Source organism: Pinus tabuliformis, chromosome 8 (assembly GCF_031772625.1).
Source record: "Pinus tabuliformis cultivar Carrire ecotype Pingquan chromosome 8, CPIR1, whole genome shotgun sequence".
Classification (NCBI taxonomy): Eukaryota; Viridiplantae; Streptophyta; class Pinopsida; order Pinales; family Pinaceae; genus Pinus; species Pinus tabuliformis.
The window spans coordinates 619,646,146-619,652,735 of NC_142294.1; the positions used below are offsets into that span (position 1 = coordinate 619,646,146).

The 6,590-nt window shown below is 36.8% G+C and overlaps 1 pseudogene; it reads right to left on the reverse strand.

The window, feature by feature from the left end:
- Positions 1–373: 373 nt before the first annotated feature.
- LOC149237027 (uncharacterized) lies at positions 374–3,410 on the reverse strand (annotated as a pseudogene).
- Between the last annotated feature and the right edge of the window lie 3,180 nt (positions 3,411–6,590).

The following is a 6,590-nucleotide window of genomic DNA, read 5'->3' on the forward strand; positions in this document are numbered from 1 at the left end:
TTTGAAGGCTATGCTACAGAACAATAGCTCAAATACATGTTGTTACTGAGAAAGTGAGATTCTAGTTGTGTTATGAATTATTACCAAATCTTGCTGGAAAATCTCCTGATGTCTTTTCTAAATACCCAACAGTTCTATTATTTGCATGTAACTTTGTTCTTGGTGATTTGGGGGATAAAAATTGCTTCTGTGCAAGGGATTGGTGAAATTTTTTAACTGGGATAGATGTATCTCCTTTTTGGAACAATGTAATAAAGCCAATGTAAGATAGAGATCTAGTACTTCTCTTTGAATCAAATTCTCCTATAGTTCAAAAACATAAAGGTGATCACTGAACAATGCTTTTAATATCGGATATAAATTAATATAAAGGTCAAAAGTCTATGCCACATTTATTGTCATCAAATGGACATGTGCTAGTGCATACAGAAGGGGGAGAATATCTAAAAGCAATGAGATTCCTCTTGATATGGGGAGACAAAGTGGTAGCTGCTTCCTTTCTAATTTGTTCATCTGTGCTGCAGAAAAGCAACATTTTCACAACTTCCCTCATGGAAGGCATGTTGATGGGCAGAGTGCTAGTGCATAATAGAGCCACCCTTAACACCAACATCATTTCTTCTCTATATGAGTTTTCTACTTGTGCATCCAGGATGTTATTGATATCGATGTGAATCTGATTCTGAACCCACCTAACAATGTCTGAGTAATCTCCAAATTCTACATCATTGGGCTTCTTGCCAGTCACGAGCTCCAGCAGGACCACACCAAAGCTGTATATGTCACTTTTCTCATTCACTTTGTGGGTGTAAGCATACTATGCACACATGTCCATCAATTAAATTAGTTCATATAAAATTGTTTATTTTTTGTTGACTGAGGCATATATATACACACATATATTCACACGCATTAACAATTTGGTTGTAAATTCTTACCTGGGGCAATATATCCATATGTTCCAGCAACACCTGATACTACGTTCTTCTGACCCAACTTCTCTACAATTCTAGCTAAACCAAAATCAGCAATATGGGCCTCCAATTCAAAATCCAACAATATATTATATGATTTAACATCCCTATGTATTATTGGAGGGGAACAACCATGATGCAGGTAGGACATTCCCTTAGTAGCACCAAAATAAATCTTATAACGAGTAGGCCAATCCAACGTTTCCCCTTGAGAACTATGAAGTTGTTCATACAGGCTACCATTTGGCATGTATTCATACACTAACAGATTAGAATCTAAACTAGATATGCAGCAAAGCAGCTTGACAATGTTGGCATGCCTAATCTTCCCTAGAGTCTCCACCTCTGCTTGAAATCCCTTGTCTTGGGAAGACTATAGTTTTATGTTGTTCCAAATCCTTTTCACAGCAACAATATCATCATTTCTCAGTGTTTCCTTGTACACTTTGCCCACACCTCCACTTCCAATAACATTATCTTTTGTCAATCTCTTCAGAATGTCTAACTCATCAAATTCTACCCTATGAAAGGTTGTGAGATTCCATGACTCTGTACTTGATTTAACCTGAGAAAAATTCTTGTATGTCTTATACAAGAAACCTATACCAATCAAGCAGAATAATACTATCACATCAATAACCAAAATAAATACCATATATAGATGACTTTCAAATCTGCCTTTTTGTAGGAGACATGAAGGTAGCATTAATGGCATGCCTCCACAAAGGCCCAGATTGTCAAGAAAACCTTTGTCATAGGCCAGATTATTGTAACCAAGAGGAACATATCTAGACAAAAGGTTATCATACACATTTAGAAAACTCAACTTGAGATTGTCTAACTCAGGAGGTATATTCCCTGAAATAAAATTGTTTGAGAGGTCAAGGTTGTTAAGAACATGCAACAACCCAAGTGATGTAGGAATTGATCTAGTGATGCAGTTGTTGGAAAGGTTAAGTTGTGAGAGACCTTTCCATGATATTATTGTCTCAGGAAGGTCCCCATACAACATATTATGATCAAGATAAAGACTTGATAGTGAGGATAATCTAGTGAGTTCCACTGGAATAGTCCCTGATATATTGTTGTGACTGGCCATAAAGCTGCTGAGATTCCATAGTTGTCCAGTGCCAGAGGGAATAATTCCATTGAATTGATTGTTTGATATCTCCAACGCCCACAGATTGGTTTCTTTAGTGATTTGAGCAGGAATTTGGCCATGGAAAGCATTGTTTGTCAATCTGAATTCTCCAAGGAGAGGAGAAATCCATAACCCCAGAGGAACCTCACCACTTAAATAGTTATCTTGCACTTGGACACTGGTTAGACTAGGACAATCCCATAGAAATTTAGGCATAATGACGTTAAATTTATTCTTACAAATAATAAAAACTATCAATACTCTGCCTTTACAAACATTCTACGGAAGAGGACACGAAATCTCATTCATTGATACATCAAACTCAAGAAGTTTAGAACCCATTCCAATTCCCAGGGACACTAGTTTTGTGAGCTTGTTGGTAAAAAGATTGAGATGGACTAAATTAGTAAGCTTATCAATCCTATAGGGTATAGACCCAGAGAGTTTGTTGTTGTATAACTATAGTGTCTCTAGGTTTGTCAAATCCCCAATCCCATTGGGGATGCTTCCATTTAGCTCATTCATTGAAAGATCCAAATTCACAAGACTCTTAATATTGTTGATATTGTCTGGAATTGGTCCATATAAATTGTTCTTATATAGAAATAAATATGTCATCTTTGAAAAGGTCATCAACATGTTGGGGATCCTTTTAGAAAAACGATTATGTGAGAGGTTCAAGTGTACCATATCTCTTATATTCCCTATTGACTCTAGAATTTCTCCTACTAAACTAAAATTTATCATCCACAAGTACTACAATGTTGACAATTTCCCGAGTTCATGTGGGATTACCCCTTGAGCCAGAGGGTTTTAGGGCAGTGTTAATTTTTTCAACAAAGAGAGATTTCCAAGGAAGGAGGGAACAATACCATTCAACAGGTTAGTACCATTCAGTATGTTAGAGTGCAAGAACAATAACTAAAACTTAGGCAACCATCTGAATCCAGGAATGTCTCCAGAGAAATCGTTGGCTGAGAGGTCCAATTTTACCAACTCCTCCAATTTATATATCTCACTTAGAAATATTCCACCAAACCTGGTGCCAGTGAAGGTTGGAGGCTATAAGAGACCTTAGATATTGGTCAAATGCAGTGTGAATTTAACGAATAAACCTACCAACCCCTGCGCCCTAAAATCCAAGGAGAATACAACCTAGTTTTGTTTTTCCAAGGAATGGACATAGCCCCTAACTAGTCCCATTACTGGAAATCGGGGCGATGCCAAGAAGAAAATTCTACAGACAAACCAGAAATCGGGCGATGCCAAGAAAATTCTACAGCCAAACCAGGCATATCATCTTACAGCCAAAACCAGGCATATCATCGTACAACATATCATTTCTTCAGGTTTAGGAATAGGATATATGTGATCGTATGGGCGTCGTGTCATTATGGTTGTCATGTTTTTTTTCATGTTGTCATGTTGGTTTGCTTCTCAACAAGTTGATCATTGTAAATACTGCATCAAACAAATTTATAAAGCTCCATGGGCAGTATGTTTTTCTTACAACAGTATTTTTGGTTGTAGATGTCATTAAATGATGAGGACGGTGTTCCCCCAAGGGGGAGGGTTTTGTAATAGCCCTGGTCAAAATTCCATGTAAATAAAGTTAATAAAGGAAAAATAATAACCAAGGTCAAGGGACTGTATTCCAAGCTGAGTGTTGGGAAAAAACATCCTAGTGTGGGTGTTCATTTGGTTTATTATGGCTAAGGAAATTGACAAAGGAAAAGGCAAAGGATTTGGAAATGCATGAGGCATTAATTGGCATTTTATTTATGAAAATACTGGAAATTAGGAGAAAAGGAATGTGAAAGGTCATAGGTTGCATGTGAGGAGGAAAATGAAGGAAAATAATGGAAAATTTAAGAAAATAGAGGCCTCATTAATAAAAAGTATTTTGAGGATCAGTTGGTACCTTTTTTGTAAGTTTAGTTTTGGAGCTCTCTCTCTATTTTCTCTCTCTCAACCTTGGACACATAGATTTTTCCTGGAGAACTCTATCATATGATCAAGGAAAGAAAAGGAAGTACCAAGAAGGAAATGATCAAGCAAGGAAGAGCAAGATCAAGCAGCTACAATGGGATTATTTGCAGGTATCAATTTGCATGTGTGATTTCCTTGCTAGTTTTAGCATGCATGGTACATGCATGTGTGTATTTGGTTCTCTTGTTGTAATTGACATGAGTTTTGCTAGGCGTGACAGTGTTCTTCAACCTTTCCTTACCATTTCTAGATAGCCATGGTGTGATGGGTTCTCTTGTATTTGGTTGAGACAGATTTTTAGATGGCTTCAAAACTGAGTGAGGTGATATCTGAAAGAAAGAACACATGGCTTAGGAATGCCTGGACCAGAATGGGATTGCAGTAAAGATGGATTTTTTGTGCCTCAGTGGGCCTAGGAATCCTCACCATTAAATGGAGGGATATATGTTAAATCCTAGATGTGTGTGCCCTCGATCAGGCCTAGGAATCATTAACCAATGAATGACAAGATATATGGTAAATCTTGGAGGGTGGAGTCTTGATTAGGCCTAGGAATCCTCGACGGTAGTATGGTGGGATATACAGTAAATCCTAGAGACTAGGAGATAGGAAAACTCCTCACAGTGTAGGTGGAGAAATCTGGTGGCATACATGCTTGTTAGGACCTAGTTATCTAGTGGGGATTATAGTAAAGCCTAAGGAAAAATGGTTTGGTTTGGTTTTGAGTCCCACATTCATGCCTAGAATATGGCACGAAGGTCATTGGCTGAAAGAAATATTTGGTTCAACCAATCTATGGTTGGGTGATTCCTGGAAATCCCATACCTGGTTTGATTTTTCATTCATTAATAATAACTCTTTCTCCTTGGTATTTCATGTGTAAATGTATTGTCTTATATGTGGATTTTATGGTTTTTATATCCTTATTACTTATGTTGGTTATGAGTATGTTTTATGGAAGACTTGATGTATGGCTCTCATCATGTTTTGATTAGTAATTTAAAGTAAAATGAATATATAACCTAACAAATGATAATGAAACTACTGTGATATGGCAACAATGATTCTTTACGAATCTCATATAAGTATGAGACCCCTAAGCTCAAATATGTTGTTATGACCTATATAATGCATATTTGTGACATGTTTGATGAAATGCCTTTCATGGATAGTAGGGGTCCAATCAAGTCATTTATCAAATGTTTGAATTAGTACCTTTGTTAAATGTCATTTATCATTTCTAGAAGTTTCATGAAGTTTTGGGCAGTGGCATAAGTCCTGGACCTATAAAAGTAGCACAAAATTCGAGGTCGCTGGCTCAAAACTAGCTAAAAAATTCCACAATCATTGGAATGCCCTTGCTATGGGAGCAACTAGAAGACCTCATTTGTATGCATGGCTTTTCATGGGAGCGGTTGGGGGTCCAAATCAGTGAAATGTCAAGTTGCCTCAGGGGTTGGTCACCTGGAAGGGTTGGTTGGCTCCTGAAGGTTCTGTAGCATGTGTGGAAGGTAAGAATGGTTTTGTTTTGTTGGATCCACTTTCTTAACTGTACATAGGGATTTGAATCACATCATAGTATCCTATCTTCACATTTTTTCCCCAGCATATCGGCTAACTTGGGTAAATGTGGGAGGAGGGTCTTACACCCCCATTCTCCTGCACATACTTTGTCCTATGCACAGTAAAATCTCTGCACAATGAAACATAGTAATATTAATTCAAAATTTGTTCATAATTAAATTAATTAAGCCTCATCTGCATACCCATTCCAACAATTCCATTACCAGTGTGATATACGATGTGGAAATTTGTAAAAGTAATGGTTATCTCCACAAAAGGAAATATTAACTAGAGATTTGTTTATCCCCCCCTCCTCCGTTGCCTACATAAAGCACCTGCATCCGCATCATTTATGTCATCATTGAGCAGAGAAATACCATAACAATGTCTCCCTACACATATCTTGAAAATATTCACACAATGAAACATATTAATACTAATCCAAAATGTTTTCATAGTTAAATTAATTAAAGCTACATCTGCATTCCCATCCTCACAAGCAATCTCCACACATTTCTTTACCTGCAAAGCTCTGTTATACTCAACTTTCTAATTTCTGAAACAAGTTTAACTCGTAACAATATGATTAATTTAATGAATATAATAAAATGTTAAAGATATAGTTTCAATAATTCCATTACCAGTGTGATAGATGATGTGGAAAATTGGAAAACTAATAGTCATCTCTGCATAAAAAAAAAATATTAATTGGAGATTTGTTGAGCCCCCCACCCCCTGTTAGTTCTATCATCATTGAGAAAAGAGGTTCCATAATAGTATTAGTGTCAGTGATAGTGTCGTAGCACTCAACAATGCAATAGCCACTCAGAAAATTAGTTTTTTCTTCTTTAATGAATTGTTAGGCACTGACAAATACCAAAATAAATGCTCCCCACCATGGGAATTATTTCCCATCAGATGTT